General features: G+C 45.8%; 3 non-coding genes across 3 annotated transcripts; all 3 read right to left on the reverse strand.

The window, feature by feature from the left end:
• Positions 1-3,154: 3,154 nt before the first annotated feature.
• TRNAM-CAU (transfer RNA methionine (anticodon CAU)) lies at positions 3,155-3,227 on the reverse strand. The gene has a single exon. It is a non-coding gene; the product is annotated as a tRNA-Met (tRNA).
• Positions 3,228-9,832: 6,605 nt separating this feature from the next.
• Positions 9,833-9,905, reverse strand: TRNAM-CAU (transfer RNA methionine (anticodon CAU)). The gene has a single exon. It is a non-coding gene; the product is annotated as a tRNA-Met (tRNA).
• A 7,719-nt stretch (positions 9,906-17,624) lies between these two features.
• On the reverse strand, positions 17,625-17,697 carry TRNAM-CAU (transfer RNA methionine (anticodon CAU)). The gene has a single exon. It is a non-coding gene; the product is annotated as a tRNA-Met (tRNA).
• Between the last annotated feature and the right edge of the window lie 963 nt (positions 17,698-18,660).

Below are 18,660 nucleotides of genomic sequence, written 5' to 3' on the forward strand. Positions count from 1 at the left end.
TTTTCTCAAAACAAGGCAGCTAGTTTTCCCATATGGTCTAGCGGTTAGGATTCCTGGTTTTCACCCAGGCGGCCCGGGTTCGACTCCCGGTATGGGAAATGCAAGTCCTTTTAACGACCCGCACACTCCTAGTGCTGAAACCTCAAAGCTGTTTTTCCATTGTAACCTCCAATCATTCCCTTGTTGTCAAAGTACCAAGGGTCAAAGCCAGGGATGCAGACAAGACAGGTCAAGCCGGGTCAGGACAGGAAATGAAATACTATCAGGAACACAGGAACTCACAGGGCAAGCTGAAGTTCATCCAGCAACTAATGGCTCATGCACGCGTTTTGGCGTACGTATATGCGCACTGGCACATGAATTTTCACACATGAATAATATCAGGATCACAGGAACTCACAGGGGAAGCTGAAGATCATCCAGCAACTAATGGCTTATGCTGCTAGCTTTAAATAGGCCACTGGGCACCAGAAATTGTCACGCATTGTGTGCGCTTTGGCGTACGCACATGCGTACTAGCACATGAAGTTTCTTGGCCGTTCTCGCTCTTCTGCACATTTGCATTGGCAAATATCTATGTGCCAATCTTCTGCAAACCATTCTCTGACAGAGACATCATCTTTTTTTTCCACACCTTTGAAAAAGCCCTTTTGAATTCCTCGGTGCTTTGTTCTTTCTGTGTGATGAAACTAAGGGAAGCATGTCACATAGATGGAAAATGCCTCTGTTGTTCCAGGATGAGTAGACATTGTATCTTGCAAGGTCTGTTGGATGCAGAGCTAAAGATTTTAGCTGGGTGGAATATGGTGGAAGGCAAAAGAGCACTGAAAGCTTGATCTTCCGGTCAATGTTCCATCCATATGGTTTCCTACAAGACCTAAGGGATGAAGAGTAGTGTTTTTCATAGATTAAGGACCCCAAGGCTCACAAAATGGTGTGAGGATCGAACTCACGACCTTCAGATTATGAGACTGATGCGCTACCTGCTGCGCTAACGAGGCCAATAAGTGAAAGTGATATGTGTGTCATAGCTGGCCACCATACTTGGAAGCTGATGGCGGTGGCACATCTTTTTTTCCCTTTGGTTTTCTCTATTTTTCTCAAAAAAAGGCAGCTAGTTTTCCCATATGGTCTAGCGGTTAGGATTCCTGGTTTTCACCCAGGCGGCCCGGGTTCGACTCCCGGTATGGGAAATGCAAGTCCTTTTAACGACCCGCACACTCCTAGTGCTGAAACCTCAAAGCTGTTTTTCCATTGTAACCTCCAATCATTCCCTTGTTGTCAAAGTACCAAGGGTCAAAGCCAGGGATGCAGACAAGACAGGTCAAGCCGGGTCAGGACAGGAAATGAAAAACTATCAGGAACACAGGAACTCACAGGGCAAGCTGAAGTTCATCCAGCAACTAATGGCTCATGCACGCGCTTTGGCGTACGTATATGCGCACTGGCACATGAATTTTCACACATGAATAATATCAGGATCACAGGAACTCACAGGGGAAGCTGAAGATCATCCAGCAACTAATGGCTTATGCTGCTAGCTTTAAATAGGCCACTGGGCACCAGAAATTGTCACGCATTGTGTGCGCTTTGGCGTACGCACATGCGTACTAGCACATGAAGTTTCTCGGCCATTCTCGCTCTTCTGCACATTTGCATTGGCAAATATCTATGTGCCAATCTTCTGCAAACCATTCTCTGACAGAGACATCATCTTTTTTTTCCACACCTTTGAAAAAGCCCTTTTGAATTCCTCGGTGCTTTGTTCTTTCTGTGTGATGAAACTAAGGGAAGCATGTCACATAGATGGAAAATGCCTCTGTTGTTCCAGGATGAGTAGACATTGTATCTTGCAAGGTCTGTTGGATGCAGAGCTAAAGATTTTAGCTGGGTGGAATATGGTGGAAGGCAAAAGAGCACTGAAAGCTTGATCTTCCGGTCAATGTTCCATCCATATGGTTTCCTACAAGACCTAAGGGATGAAGAGTAGTGTTTTTCATAGATTAAGGACCCCAAGGCTCACAAAATGGTTAGAGAGTAGTGCCCCGTGTGAGGATCAAACTCATGACCTTCGGATTATGAGACTGACGCGCTACCTGCTGCGCTAACGAGGCCAATTAGTGAAAGTGATATGTGTGTCATAGCTGGCCACCATACTTGGAAGCTGATGGCGGTGGCACATCTTTTTTTCCCTTTGGTTTTCTCTGTTTTTCTCAAAACAAGGCAGCTAGTTTTCCGATATGGTCTAGCGGTTAGGATTCCTGGTTTTCACCCAGGCGGCCCGGTTTCGACTCCCGGTATGGGAAATGCAAGTCCTTTTAACGACCCGCACACTCCTAGTGCTGAAACCTCAAAGCTGTTTTTCCATTGTAACCTCCAATCATTCCCTTGTTGTCAAAGTACCAAGGGTCAAAGCCAGGGATGCAGACAAGACAGGTCAAGCCGGGTCAGGACAGGAAATGAAAAACTATCAGGAACACAGGAACTCACAGGGCAAGCTGAAGTTCATCCAGCAACTAATGGCTCATGCACGCGCTTTGGCGTACGTATATGCGCACTGGCACATGAATTTTCACACATGAATAATATCAGGATCACAGGAACTCACAGGGGAAGCTGAAGATCATCCAGCAACTAATGGCTTATGCTGCTAGCTTTAAATAGGCCACTGGGCACCAGAAATTGTCACGCATTGTGTGCGCTTTGGCGTACGCACATGCGTACTAGCACATGAAGTTTCTCGGCCGTTCTCGCTCTTCTGCACATTTGCATTGGCAAATATCTATGTGCCAATCTTCTGCAAACCATTCTCTGACAGAGACATCATCTTTTTTTTCCACACCTTTGAAAAAGCCCTTTTGAATTCCTCGGTGCTTTGTTCTTTCTGTGTGATGAAACTAAGGGAAGCATGTCACATAGATGGAAAATGCCTCTGTTGTTCCAGGATGAGTAGACATTGTATCTTGCAAGGTCTGTTGGATGCAGAGCTAAAGATTTTAGCTGGGTGGAATATGGTGGAAGGCAAAAGAGCACTGAAAGCTTGATCTTGCGGTCAATTTTCCATCCATATGGTTTCCTACAAGACCTAAGGGATGAAGAGTAGTGTTTTTCATAGATTAAGGACCCCAAGGCTCACAAAATGGTTAGAGAGTAGTGCCCCGTGTGAGGATCGAACTCACGACCTTCAGATTATGAGACTGACGCGCTACCTGCTGCGCTAACGAGGCCAATTAGTGAAAGTGATATGTGTGTCATAGCTGGCCACCATACTTGGAAGCTGATGGCGGTGGCACATCTTTTTTTCCCTTTGGTTTTCTCTATTTTTCTCAAAACAAGGCAGCTAGTTTTCCCATATGGTCTAGCGGTTAGGATTCCTGGTTTTCACCCAGGCGGCCCGGGTTCGACTCCCGGTATGGGAAATGCAAGTCCTTTTAACGACCCGCACACTCCTAGTGCTGAAACCTCAAAGCTGTTTTTCCATTGTAACCTCCAATCATTCCCTTGTTGTCAAAGTACCAAGGGTCAAAGCCAGGGATGCAGACAAGACAGGTCAAGCCGGGTCAGGACAGGAAATGAAATACTATCAGGAACACAGGAACTCACAGGGCAAGCTGAAGTTCATCCAGCAACTAATGGCTCATGCACGCGCTTTGGCGTACGTATATGCGCACTGGCACATGAATTTTCACACATGAATAATATCAGGATCACAGGAACTCACAGGGGAAGCTGAAGATCATCCAGCAACTAATGGCTTATGCTGCTAGCTTTAAATAGGCCACTGGGCACCTGAAATTGTCACGCATTGTGTGCGCTTTGGCGTACGCACATGCGTACTAGCACATGAAGTTTCTCGGCCGTTCTCGCTCTTCTGCACATTTGCATTGGCAAATATCTATGTGCCAATCTTCTGCAAACCATTCTCTGACAGAGACATCATCTTTTTTTTCCACACCTTTGAAAAAGCCCTTTTGAATTCCTCGGTGCTTTGTTCTTTCTGTGTGATGAAACTAAGGGAAGCATGTCACATAGATGGAAAATGCCTCTGTTGTTCCAGGATGAGTAGACATTGTATCTTGCAAGGTCTGTTGGATGCAGAGCTAAAGATTTTAGCTGGGTGGAATATGGTGGAAGGCAAAAGAGCACTGAAAGCTTGATCTTCCGGTCAATTTTCCATCCATATGGTTTCCTACAAGACCTAAGGGATGAAGAGTAGTGTTTTTCATAGATTAAGGACCCCAAGGCTCACAAAATGGTTAGAGAGTAGTGCCCCGTGTGAGGATCGAACTCATGACCTTCAGATTATGAGACTGACGCACTACCTGCTGCGCTAACGAGGCCAATTAGTGAAAGTGATATGTGTGTCATAGCTGGCCACCATACTTGGAAGCTGATGGCGGTGGCACATCTTTTTTTCCCTTTGGTTTTCTCTATTTTTCTCAAAACAAGGCAGCTAGTCTTCCCATATGGTCTAGCGGTTAGGATTCCTAGTTTTCACCCAGGCGGCCCGGGTTCGACTCCCGGTATGGGAAATGCAAGTCCTTTTAACGACCCGCACACTCCTAGTGCTGAAACCTCCAAGCTGTTTTTCCATTGTAACCTCCAATCATTCCCTTGTTGTCAAAGTACCAAGGGTCAAAGCCAGGGATGCAGACAAGACAGGTCAAGCCGGGTCAGGACAGGAAATGAAAAACTATCAGGAACACAGGAACTCACAGGGCAAGCTGAAGTTCATCCAGCAACTAATGGCTCATGCACGCGCTTTGGCGTACGTATATGCGCACTGGCACATGAATTTTCACACATGAATAATATCAGGATCACAGGAACTCACAGGGGAAGCTGAAGATCATCCAGCAACTAATGGCTTATGCTGCTAGCTTTAAATAGGCCACTGGGCACCAGAAATTGTCACGCATTGTGTGCGCTTTGGCGTACGCACATGCGTACTAGCACATGAAGTTTCTCGGCCATTCTCGCTCTTCTGCACATTTGCATTGGCAAATATCTATGTGCCAATCTTCTGCAAACCATTCTCTGACAGAGACATCATCTTTTTTTTCCACACCTTTGAAAAAGCCCTTTTGAATTCCTCTGTGCTTTGTTCTTTCTGTGTGATGAAACTAAGGGAAGCATGTCACATAGATGGAAAATGCCTCTGTTGTTCCAGGATGAGTAGACATTGTATCTTGCAAGGTCTGTTGGATGCAGAGCTAAAGATTTTAGCTGGGTGGAATATGGTGGAAGGCAAAAGAGCACTGAAAGCTTGATCTTCCGGTCAATTTTCCATCCATATGGTTTCCTACAAGACCTAAGGGATGAAGAGTAGTGTTTTTCATAGATTAAGGACCCCAAGGCTCACAAAATGGTTAGAGAGTAGTGCCCCGTGTGAGGATCGAACTCACGACCTTCAGATTATGAGACTGACGCGCTACCTGCTGCGCTAACAAGGCCAATTAGTAAAAGTGATATGTGTGTCATAGCTGGCCACCATACTTGGAAGCTGATGGCGGTGGCACATCTTTTTTTCCCTTTGGTTTTCTCTATTTTTCCCAAAACAAGGCAGCTAGTTTTCCCATATGGTCTAGCGGTTAGGATTCCTGGTTTTCACCCAGGCGGCCCGGGTTCGACTCCCGGTATGGGAAATGCAAGTCCTTTTAACGACCCACACACTCCTAGTGCTGAAACATCAAAGCTGTTTTTCCATTGTAACCTCCAATCATTCCCTTGTTGTCAAAGTACCAAGGGTCAAAGCCAGGGATGCAGACAAGACAGGTCAAGCCGGGTCAGGACAGGAAATGAAATACTATCAGGAACACAGGAACTCACAGGGCAAGCTGAAGTTCATCCAGCAACTAATGGCTCATGCACGCGCTTTGGCGTACGTATATGCGCACTGGCACATGAATTTTCACACATGAATAATATCAGGATCACAGGAACTCACAGGGGAAGCTGAAGATCATCCAGCAACTAATGGCTTATGCTGCTAGCTTTAAATAGGCCACTGGGCACCAGAAATTGTCACGCATTGTGTGCGCTTTGGCGTACGCACATGCGTACTAGCACATGAAGTTTCTCGGCCATTCTCGCTCTTCTGCACATTTGCATTGGCAAATATCTATGTGCCAATCTTCTGCAAACCATTCTCTGACAGAGACATCATCTTTTTTTTCCACACCTTTGAAAAAGCCCTTTTGAATTCCTCTGTGCTTTGTTCTTTCTGTGTGATGAAACTAAGGGAAGCATGTCACATAGATGGAAAATGCCTCTGTTGTTCCAGGATGAGTAGACATTGTATCTTGCAAGGTCTGTTGGATGCAGAGCTAAAGATTTTAGCTGGGTGGAATATGGTGGAAGGCAAAAGAGCACTGAAAGCTTGATCTTCCGGTCAATTTTCCATCCATATGGTTTCCTACAAGACCTAAGGGATGAAGAGTAGTGTTTTTCATAGATTAAGGACCCCAAGGCTCACAAAATGGTTAGAGAGTAGTGCCCCGTGTGAGGATCGAACTCACGACCTTCAGATTATGAGACTGACGCGCTACCTGCTGCGCTAACAAGGCCAATTAGTAAAAGTGATATGTGTGTCATAGCTGGCCACCATACTTGGAAGCTGATGGCGGTGGCACATCTTTTTTTCCCTTTGGTTTTCTCTATTTTTCCCAAAACAAGGCAGCTAGTTTTCCCATATGGTCTAGCGGTTAGGATTCCTGGTTTTCACCCAGGCGGCCCGGGTTCGACTCCCGGTATGGGAAATGCAAGTCCTTTTAACGACCCACACACTCCTAGTGCTGAAACATCAAAGCTGTTTTTCCATTGTAACCTCCAATCATTCCCTTGTTGTCAAAGTACCAAGGGTCAAAGCCAGGGATGCAGACAAGACAGGTCAAGCCGGGTCAGGACAGGAAATGAAATACTATCAGGAACACAGGAACTCACAGGGCAAGCTGAAGTTCATCCAGCAACTAATGGCTCATGCACGCGCTTTGGCGTACGTATATGCGCACTGGCACATGAATTTTCACACATGAATAATATCAGGATCACAGGAACTCACAGGGGAAGCTGAAGATCATCCAGCAACTAATGGCTTATGCTGCTAGCTTTAAATAGGCCACTGGGCACCAGAAATTGTCACGCATTGTGTACGCTTTGGCGTACGCACATGCGTACTAGCACATGAAGTTTCTCGGCCGTTCTCGCTCTTCTGCACATTTGCATTGGCAAATATCTATGTGCCAATCTTCTGCAAACCATTCTCTGACAGAGACATCATCTTTTTTTTCCACACCTTTGAACAAGCCCTTTTGAATTCCTCGGTGCTTTGTTCTTTCTGTGTGATGAAACTAAGGGAAGCATGTCACATAGATGGAAAATGCCTCTGTTGTTCCAGGATGAGTAGACATTGTATCTTGCAAGGTCTGTTGGATGCAGAGCTAAAGATTTTAGCTGGGTGGAATATGGTGGATGGCAAAAGAGCACTGAAAGCTTGATCTTCCAGTCAATTTTCCATCCATATGGTTTCCTACAAGACCTAAGGGATGAAGAGTAGTGTTTTTCATAGATTAAGGACCCCAAGGCTCACAAAATGGTTAGAGAGTAGTGCCCCGTGTGAGGATCGAACTCACGACCTTCAGATTATGAGACTGACGCACTACCTGCTGCGCTAACGAGGCCAATTAGTGAAAGTGATATGTGTGTCATAGCTGGCCACCATACTTGGAAGCTGATGGCGGTGGCACATCTTTTTTTCCCTTTGGTTTTCTCTGTTTTTCTCAAAACAAGGTAGCTAGTTTTCCCATATGGTCTAGCGGTTAGGATTCCTGGTTTTCACCCAGGCGGCCCGGGTTCGACTCCCGGTATGGGAAATGCAAGTCCTTTTAACGACCCGCACACTCCTAGTGCTGAAACCTCAAAGCTGTTTTTCCATTGTAACCTCCAATCATTCCCTTGTTGTCAAAGTACCAAGGGTCAAAGCCAGGGATGCAGACAAGACAGGTCAAGCCGGGTCAGGACAGGAAATGAAATACTATCAGGAACACAGGAACTCACAGGGCAAGCTGAAGTTCATCCAGCAACTAATGGCTCATGCACGCGCTTTGGCGTACGTATATGCGCACTGGCACATGAATTTTCACACATGAATAATATCAGGATCACAGGAACTCACAGGGGAAGCTGAAGATCATCCAGCAACTAATGGCTTATGCTGCTAGCTTTAAATAGGCCACTGGGCACCAGAAATTGTCACGCATTGTGTGCGCTTTGGCGTACGCACATGCGTACTAGCACATGAAGTTTCTCGGCCGTTCTCGCTCTTCTGCACATTTGCATTGGCAAATATCTATGTGCCAATCTTCTGCAAACCATTCTCTGACAGAGACATCATCTTTTTTTTCCACACCTTTGAAAAAGCCCTTTTGAATTCCTCGGTGCTTTTTTCTTTCTGTGTGATGAAACTAAGGGAAGCATGTCACATAGATGGAAAATGCCTCTGTTGTTCCAGGATGAGTAGACATTGTATCTTGCAAGGTCTGTTGGATGCAGAGCTAAAGATTTTAGCTGGGTGGAATATGGTGGAAGGCAAAAGAGCACTGAAAGCTTGATCTTCCGGTCAATGTTCCATCCATATGGTTTCCTACAAGACCTAAGGGATGAAGAGTAGTGTTTTTCATAGATTAAAGACCCCAAGGCTCACAAAATGGTTAGAGAGTAGTGCCCCGTGTGAGGATCGAACTCACGACCTTCAGATTATGAGACTGACGCGCTACCTGCTGCGCTAACAAGGCCAATTAGTGAAAGTGATATGTGTGTCATAGCTGGCCACCATACTTGGAAGCTGATGGCGGTGGCACATCTTTTTTTCCCTTTGGTTTTCTCTATTTTTCTCAAAACAAGGCAGCTAGTTTTCCCATATGGTCTAGCGGTTAGGATTCCTGGTTTTCACCCAGGCGGCCCGTGTTCGACTCCCGGTATGGGAAATGCAAGTTCTTTTAACGACCCGCACACTCCTAGTGCTGAAACCTCAAAGCTGTTTTTCCATTGTAACCTCCAATCATTCCCTTGTTGTCAAAGTACCAAGGGTCAAAGCCAGGGATGCAGACAAGACAGGTCAAGCCGGGTCAGGACAGGAAATGAAATACTATCAGGAACACAGGAACTCACAGGGCAAGCTGAAGTTCATCCAGCAACTAATGGCTCATGCACGCGCTTTGGCGTACGTATATGCGCACTGGCACATGAATTTTCACACATGAATAATATCAGGATCACAGGAACTCACAGGGGAAGCTGAAGATCATCCAGCAACTAATGGCTTATGCTGCTAGCTTTAAATAGGCCACTGGGCACCAGAAATTGTCACGCATTGTGTGCGCTTTGGCGTACGCACATGCGTACTAGCACATGAAGTTTCTCGGCCGTTCTCGCTCTTCTGCACATTTGTATTGGCAAATATCTATGTGCCAATCTTCTGCAAACCATTCTCTGACAGAGACATCATCTTTTTTTTCCACACCTTTGAAAAAGCCCTTTTGAATTCCTCGGTGCTTTGTTCTTTCTGTGTGATGAAACTAAGGGATGCATGTCACATAGATGGAAAATGCCACTGTTGTTCCAGGATGAGTAGACATTGTATCTTGCAAGGTCTGTTGGATGCAGAGCTAAAGATTTTAGCTGGGTGGAATATGGTGGAAGGCAAAAGAGCACTGAAAGCTTGATCTTCCGGTCAATGTTCCATCCATATGGTTTCCTACAAGACCTAAGGGATGAAGAGTAGTGTTTTTCATAGATTAAGGACCCCAAGGCTCACAAAATGGTTAGAGAGTAGTGCCCCGTGTGAGGATCGAACTCACGACCTTCAGATTATGAGACTGACGCGCTACCTGCTGCGCTAACGAGGCCAATTAGTGAATGTGATATGTGTGTCATAGCTGGCCACCATACTTGGAAGCTGATGGCGGTGGCACATCTTTTTTTTCCCTTTGGTTTTCTCTATTTTTCTCAAAACAAGGCAGCTAGTTTTCCCATATGGTCTAGCGGTTAGGATTCCTGGTTTTCACCCAGGCGGCCCGGGTTCCACTCCCGGTATGGGAAATGCATGTTCTTTTAACGACCCGCACACTCCTAGTGCTGAAACCTCAAAGCTGTTTTTCCATTGTAACCTCCAATCATTCCCTTGTTGTCAAAGTACCAAGGGTCAAAGCCAGGGATGCAGACAAGACAGGTCAAGCCGGGTCAGGACAGGAAATGAAATACTATCAGGAACACAGGAACTCACAGGGCAAGCTGAAGTTCATCCAGCAACTAATGGCTCATGCACGCGCTTTGGCGTACGTATATGCGCACTGGCACATGAATTTTCACACATGAATAATATCAGGATCACAGGAACTCACAGGGGAAGCTGAAGATCATCCAGCAACTAATGGCTTATGCTGCTAGCTTTAAATAGGCCACTGGGCACCAGAAATTGTCACGCATTGTGTGCGCTTTGGCGTACGCACATGCGTACTAGCACATGAAGTTTCTCGGCCATTCTCGCTCTTCTGCACATTTGCATTGGCAAATATCTATGTGCCAATCTTCTGCAAACCATTCTCTGACAGAGACATCATCTTTTTTTTCCACACCTTTGAAAAAGCCCTTTTGAATTCCTCTGTGCTTTGTTCTTTCTGTGTGATGAAACTAAGGGAAGCATGTCACATAGATGGAAAATGCCTCTGTTGTTCCAGGATGAGTAGACATTGTATCTTGCAAGGTCTGTTGGATGCAGAGCTAAAGATTTTAGCTGGGTGGAATATGGTGGAAGGCAAAAGAGCACTGAAAGCTTGATCTTCCGGTCAATTTTCCATCCATATGGTTTCCTACAAGACCTAAGGGATGAAGAGTAGTGTTTTTCATAGATTAAGGACCCCAAGGCTCACAAAATGGTTAGAGAGTAGTGCCCCGTGTGAGGATCGAACTCACGACCTTCAGATTATGAGACTGACGCGCTACCTGCTGCGCTAACAAGGCCAATTAGTAAAAGTGATATGTGTGTCATAGCTGGCCACCATACTTGGAAGCTGATGGCGGTGGCACATCTTTTTTTCCCTTTGGTTTTCTCTATTTTTCCCAAAACAAGGCAGCTAGTTTTCCCATATGGTCTAGCGGTTAGGATTCCTGGTTTTCACCCAGGCGGCCCGGGTTCCACTCCCGGTATGGGAAATGCAAGTCCTTTTAACGACCCACACACTCCTAGTGCTGAAACATCAAAGCTGTTTTTCCATTGTAACCTCCAATCATTCCCTTGTTGTCAAAGTACCAAGGGTCAAAGCCAGGGATGCAGACAAGACAGGTCAAGCCGGGTCAGGACAGGAAATGAAATACTATCAGGAACACAGGAACTCACAGGGCAAGCTGAAGTTCATCCAGCAACTAATGGCTCATGCACGCGCTTTGGCGTACGTATATGCGCACTGGCACATGAATTTTCACACATGAATAATATCAGGATCACAGGAACTCACAGGGGAAGCTGAAGATCATCCAGCAACTAATGGCTTATGCTGCTAGCTTTAAATAGGCCACTGGGCACCAGAAATTGTCACGCATTGTGTACGCTTTGGCGTACGCACATGCGTACTAGCACATGAAGTTTCTCGGCCGTTCTCGCTCTTCTGCACATTTGCATTGGCAAATATCTATGTGCCAATCTTCTGCAAACCATTCTCTGACAGAGACATCATCTTTTTTTTCCACACCTTTGAACAAGCCCTTTTGAATTCCTCGGTGCTTTGTTCTTTCTGTGTGATGAAACTAAGGGAAGCATGTCACATAGATGGAAAATGCCTCTGTTGTTCCAGGATGAGTAGACATTGTATCTTGCAAGGTCTGTTGGATGCAGAGCTAAAGATTTTAGCTGGGTGGAATATGGTGGATGGCAAAAGAGCACTGAAAGCTTGATCTTCCAGTCAATTTTCCATCCATATGGTTTCCTACAAGACCTAAGGGATGAAGAGTAGTGTTTTTCATAGATTAAGGACCCCAAGGCTCACAAAATGGTTAGAGAGTAGTGCCCCGTGTGAGGATCGAGCTCACGACCTTCAGATTATGAGACTGACGCACTACCTGCTGCGCTAACGAGGCCAATTAGTGAAAGTGATATGTGTGTCATAGCTGGCCACCATACTTGGAAGCTGATGGCAGTGGCACATCTTTTTTTCCCTTTGGTTTTCTCTGCCTTTCTCAAAACAAGGCAGCTAGTTTTCCCATATGGTCTAGCGGTTAGGATTCCTGGTTTTCACCCAGGCGGCCCGGGTTCGACTCCCGGTATGGGAAATGCAAGACCTTTTAACGACCCGCACACTCCTAGTGCTGAAACCTCAAAGCTGTTTTTCCATTGTAACCTCCAATCATTCCCTTGTTGTCAAAGTACCAAGGGTCAAAGCCAGGGATGCAGACAAGACAGGTCAAGCCGGGTCAGGACAGGAAATGAAATACTATCAGGAACACAGGAACTCACAGGGCAAGCTGAAGTTCATCCAGCAACTAATGGCTCATGCACGCGCTTTGGCGTACGTATATGCGCACTGGCACATGAATTTTCACACATGAATAATATCAGGATCACAGGAACTCACAGGGGAAGCTGAAGATCATCCAGCAACTAATGGCTTATGCTGCCAGCTTTAAATAGGCCACTGGGCACCAGAAATTGTCACGCATTGTGTGCGCTTTGGCGTACGCACATGCGTACTAGCACATGAAGTTTCTCGGCCGTTCTCGCTCTTCTGCACATTTGCATTGGCAAATATCTATGTGCCAATCTTCTGCAAACCATTCTCTGACAGAGACATCATCTTTTTTTTCCACACCTTTGAAAAAGCCCTTTTGAATTCCTCGGTGCTTTGTTCTTTCTGTGTGATGAAACTAAGGGAAGCATGTCACATAGATGGAAAATGCCTCTGTTGTTCCAGAATGAGTAGACATTGTATCTTGCAAGGTCTGTTGGATGCAGAGCTAAAGATTTTAGCTGGGTGGAATATGGTGGAAGGCAAAAGAGCACTGAAAGCTTGATCTTCCGGTCAATGTTCCATCCATATGGTTTCCTACAAGACCTAAGGGATGAAGAGTAGTGTTTTTCATAGATTAAGGACCCCAAGGCTCACAAAATGGTTAGAGAGTAGTGCCCCGTGTGAGGATCAAACTCACGACCTTCAGATTATGAGACTGACGCGCTACCTGCTGCGCTAACGAGGCCAATTAGTGAAAGTGATATGTGTGTCATAGCTGGCCACCATACTTGGAAGCTGATGGCGGTGGCACATCTTTTTTTCCCTTTGGTTTTCTCTATTTTTCTCAAAACAAGGCAGCTAGTTTTCCCATATGGTCTAGCGGTTAGGATTCCTGGTTTTCACCCAGGCGGCCCGGGTTCGACTCCCGGTATGGGAAATGCAAGTCCTTTTAACGACCCGCACACTCCTAGTGCTGAAACCTCAAAGCTGTTTTTCCATTGTAACCTCCAATCATTCCCTTGTTGTCAAAGTACCAAGGGTCAAAGCCAGGGATGCAGACAAGACAGGTCAAGCCGGGTCAGGACAGGAAATGAAATACTATCAGGAACACAGGAACTCACAGGGCAAGCTGAAGTTCATCCAGCAACTAATGGCTCATGCACGCGCTTTGGCGTACGTATATGCGCACTGGCACATGAATTTTCACACATGAATAATATCAGGATCACAGGAACTCACAGGGGAAGCTGAAGATCATCCAGCAACTAATGGCTTATGCTGCTAGCTTTAAATAGGCCACTGGGCACCTGAAATTGTCACGCATTGTGTGCGCTTTGGCGTACGCACATGCGTACTAGCACATGAAGTTTCTCGGCCGTTCTCGCTCTTCTGCACATTTGCATTGGCAAATATCTATGTGCCAATCTTCTGCAAACCATTCTCTGACAGAGACATCATCTTTTTTTTCCACACCTTTGAAAAAGCCCTTTTGAATTCCTCGGTGCTTTGTTCTTTCTGTGTGATGAAACTAAGGGAAGCATGTCACATAGATGGAAAATGCCTCTGTTGTTCCAGGATGAGTAGACATTGTATCTTGCAAGGTCTGTTGGATGCAGAGCTAAAGATTTTAGCTGGGTGGAATATGGTGGAAGGCAAAAGAGCACTGAAAGCTTGATCTTCCGGTCAATTTTCCATCCATATGGTTTCCTACAAGACCTAAGGGATGAAGAGTAGTGTTTTTCATAGATTAAGGACCCCAAGGCTCACAAAATGGTTAGAGAGTAGTGCCCCGTGTGAGGATCGAACTCACGACCTTCAGATTATGAGACTGACGCGCTACCTGCTGCGCTAACAAGGCCAATTAGTAAAAGTGATATGTGTGTCATAGCTGGCCACCATACTTGGAAGCTGATGGCGGTGGCACATCTTTTTTTCCCTTTGGTTTTCTCTATTTTTCCCAAAACAAGGCAGCTAGTTTTCCCATATGGTCTAGCGGTTAGGATTCCTGGTTTTCACCCAGGCGGCCCGGGTTCGACTCCCGGTATGGGAAATGCAAGTCCTTTTAACGACCCACACACTCCTAGTGCTGAAACATCAAAGCTGTTTTTCCATTGTAACCTCCAATCATTCCCTTGTTGTCAAAGTACCAAGGGTCAAAGCCAGGGATGCAGACAAGACAGGTCAAGCCGGGTCAGGACAGGAAATGAAATACTATCAGGAACACAGGAACTCACAGGGCAAGCTGAAGTTCATCCAGCAACTAATGGCTCATGCACGCGCTTTGGCGTACGTATATGCGCACTGGCACATGAATTTTCACACATGAATAATATCAGGATCACAGGAACTCACAGGGGAAGCTGAAGATCATCCAGCAACTAATGGCTTATGCTGCTAGCTTTAAATAGGCCACTGGGCACCAGAAATTGTCACGCATTGTGTACGCTTTGGCGTACGCACATGCGTACTAGCACATGAAGTTTCTCGGCCGTTCTCGCTCTTCTGCACATTTGCATTGGCAAATATCTATGTGCCAATCTTCTGCAAACCATTCTCTGACAGAGACATCATCTTTTTTTTCCACACCTTTGAACAAGCCCTTTTGAATTCCTCGGTGCTTTGTTCTTTCTGTGTGATGAAACTAAGGGAAGCATGTCACATAGATGGAAAATGCCTCTGTTGTTCCAGGATGAGTAGACATTGTATCTTGCAAGGTCTGTTGGATGCAGAGCTAAAGATTTTAGCTGGGTGGAATATGGTGGATGGCAAAAGAGCACTGAAAGCTTGATCTTCCAGTCAATTTTCCATCCATATGGTTTCCTACAAGACCTAAGGGATGAAGAGTAGTGTTTTTCATAGATTAAGGACCCCAAGGCTCACAAAATGGTTAGAGAGTAGTGCCCCGTGTGAGGATCGAACTCACGACCTTCAGATTATGAGACTGACGCACTACCTGCTGCGCTAACGAGGCCAATTAGTGAAAGTGATATGTGTGTCATAGCTGGCCACCATACTTGGAAGCTGATGGCGGTGGCACATCTTTTTTTCCCTTTGGTTTTCTCTGTTTTTCTCAAAACAAGGTAGCTAGTTTTCCCATATGGTCTAGCGGTTAGGATTCCTGGTTTTCACCCAGGCGGCCCGGGTTCGACTCCCGGTATGGGAAATGCAAGTCCTTTTAACGACCCGCACACTCCTAGTGCTGAAACCTCAAAGCTGTTTTTCCATTGTAACCTCCAATCATTCCCTTGTTGTCAAAGTACCAAGGGTCAAAGCCAGGGATGCAGACAAGACAGGTCAAGCCGGGTCAGGACAGGAAATGAAATACTATCAGGAACACAGGAACTCACAGGGCAAGCTGAAGTTCATCCAGCAACTAATGGCTCATGCACGCGCTTTGGCGTACGTATATGCGCACTGGCACATGAATTTTCACACATGAATAATATCAGGATCACAGGAACTCACAGGGGAAGCTGAAGATCATCCAGCAACTAATGGCTTATGCTGCTAGCTTTAAATAGGCCACTGGGCACCAGAAATTGTCACGCATTGTGTGCGCTTTGGCGTACGCACATGCGTACTAGCACATGAAGTTTCTCGGCCGTTCTCGCTCTTCTGCACATTTGCATTGGCAAATATCTATGTGCCAATCTTCTGCAAACCATTCTCTGACAGAGACATCATCTTTTTTTTCCACACCTTTGAAAAAGCCCTTTTGAATTCCTCGGTGCTTTGTTCTTTCTGTGTGATGAAACTAAGGGAAGCATGTCACATAGATGGAAAATGCCTCTGTTGTTCCAGGATGAGTAGACATTGTATCTTGCAAGGTCTGTTGGATGCAGAGCTAAAGATTTTAGCTGGGTGGAATATGGTGGAAGGCAAAAGAGCACTGAAAGCTTGATCTTCCGGTCAATGTTCCATCCATATGGTTTCCTACAAGACCTAAGGGATGAAGAGTAGTGTTTTTCATAGATTAAAGACCCCAAGGCTCACAAAATGGTTAGAGAGTAGTGCCCCGTGTGAGGATCGAACTCACGACCTTCAGATTATGAGACTGACGCGCTACCTGCTGCGCTAACAAGGCCAATTAGTGAAAGTGATATGTGTGTCATAGCTGGCCACCATACTTGGAAGCTGATGGCGGTGGCACATCTTTTTTTCCCTTTGGTTTTCTCTATTTTTCTCAAAACAAGGCAGCTAGTTTTCCCATATGGTCTAGCGGTTAGGATTCCTGGTTTTCACCCAGGCGGCCCGTGTTCGACTCCCGGTATGGGAAATGCAAGTTCTTTTAACGACCCGCACACTCCTAGTGCTGAAACCTCAAAGCTGTTTTTCCATTGTAACCTCCAATCATTCCCTTGTTGTCAAAGTACCAAGGGTCAAAGCCAGGGATGCAGACAAGACAGGTCAAGCCGGGTCAGGACAGGAAATGAAATACTATCAGGAACACAGGAACTCACAGGGCAAGCTGAAGTTCATCCAGCAACTAATGGCTCATGCACGCGCTTTGGCGTACGTATATGCGCACTGGCACATGAATTTTCACACATGAATAATATCAGGATCACAGGAACTCACAGGGGAAGCTGAAGATCATCCAGCAACTAATGGCTTATGCTGCTAGCTTTAAATAGGCCACTGGGCACCAGAAATTGTCACGCATTGTGTGCGCTTTGGCGTACGCACATGCGTACTAGCACATGAAGTTTCTCGGCCGTTCTCGCTCTTCTGCACATTTGTATTGGCAAATATCTATGTGCCAATCTTCTGCAAACCATTCTCTGACAGAGACATCATCTTTTTTTTCCACACCTTTGAAAAAGCCCTTTTGAATTCCTCGGTGCTTTGTTCTTTCTGTGTGATGAAACTAAGGGATGCATGTCACATAGATGGAAAATGCCACTGTTGTTCCAGGATGAGTAGACATTGTATCTTGCAAGGTCTGTTGGATGCAGAGCTAAAGATTTTAGCTGGGTGGAATATGGTGGAAGGCAAAAGAGCACTGAAAGCTTGATCTTCCGGTCAATGTTCCATCCATATGGTTTCCTACAAGACCTAAGGGATGAAGAGTAGTGTTTTTCATAGATTAAGGACCCCAAGGCTCACAAAATGGTTAGAGAGTAGTGCCCCGTGTGAGGATCGAACTCACGACCTTCAGATTATGAGACTGACGCGCTACCTGCTGCGCTAACGAGGCCAATTAGTGAATGTGATATGTGTGTCATAGCTGGCCACCATACTTGGAAGCTGATGGCGGTGGCACATCTTTTTTTTCCCTTTGGTTTTCTCTATTTTTCTCAAAACAAGGAAGCTAGTTTTCCCATATGGTCTAGCGGTTAGGATTCCTGGTTTTCACCCAGGCGGCCCGGGTTCCACTCCCGGTATGGGAAATGCATGTTCTTTTAACGACCCGCACACTCCTAGTGCTGAAACCTCAAAGCTGTTTTTCCATTGTAACCTCCAATCATTCCCTTGTTGTCAGAGTCCCAAGGGTCAAAGCCAGGGATGCAGACAAGACAGGTCAAGCCGGGTCAGGACAGGAAATGAAATACTATCAGGAACACAGGAACTCACAGGGCAAGCTGAAGTTCATCCAGCAACTAATGGCTCATGCACGCGCTTTGGCGTACGTATATGCGCACTGGCACATGAATTTTCACACATGAATAATATCAGGATCACAGGAACTCACAGGGGAAGCTGAAGATCATCCAGCAACTAATGGCTTATGCTGCTAGCTTTAAATAGGCCACTGGGCACCAGAAATTGTCACGCATTGTGTGCGCTTTGGCGTACGCACATGCGTACTAGCACATGAAGTTTCTCGGCCATTCTCGCTCTTCTGCACATTTGCATTGGCAAATATCTATGTGCCAATCTTCTGCAAACCATTCTCTGACAGAGACATCATCTTTTTTTTCCACACCTTTGAAAAAGCCCTTTTGAATTCCTCTGTGCTTTGTTCTTTCTGTGTGATGAAACTAAGGGAAGCATGTCACATAGATGGAAAATGCCTCTGTTGTTCCAGGATGAGTAGACATTGTATCTTGCAAGGTCTGTTGGATGCAGAGCTAAAGATTTTAGCTGGGTGGAATATGGTGGATGGCAAAAGAGCACTGAAAGCTTGATCTTCCAGTCAATTTTCCATCCATATGGTTTC

The sequence above is a fragment of the Lithobates pipiens genome, unplaced genomic scaffold (assembly GCF_037356315.1).
Source record: "Lithobates pipiens isolate NorthernLeopardFrog02 unplaced genomic scaffold, aLitPip1_a1.2 Scaffold_8, whole genome shotgun sequence".
Classification (NCBI taxonomy): domain Eukaryota; kingdom Metazoa; phylum Chordata; class Amphibia; order Anura; family Ranidae; genus Lithobates; species Lithobates pipiens.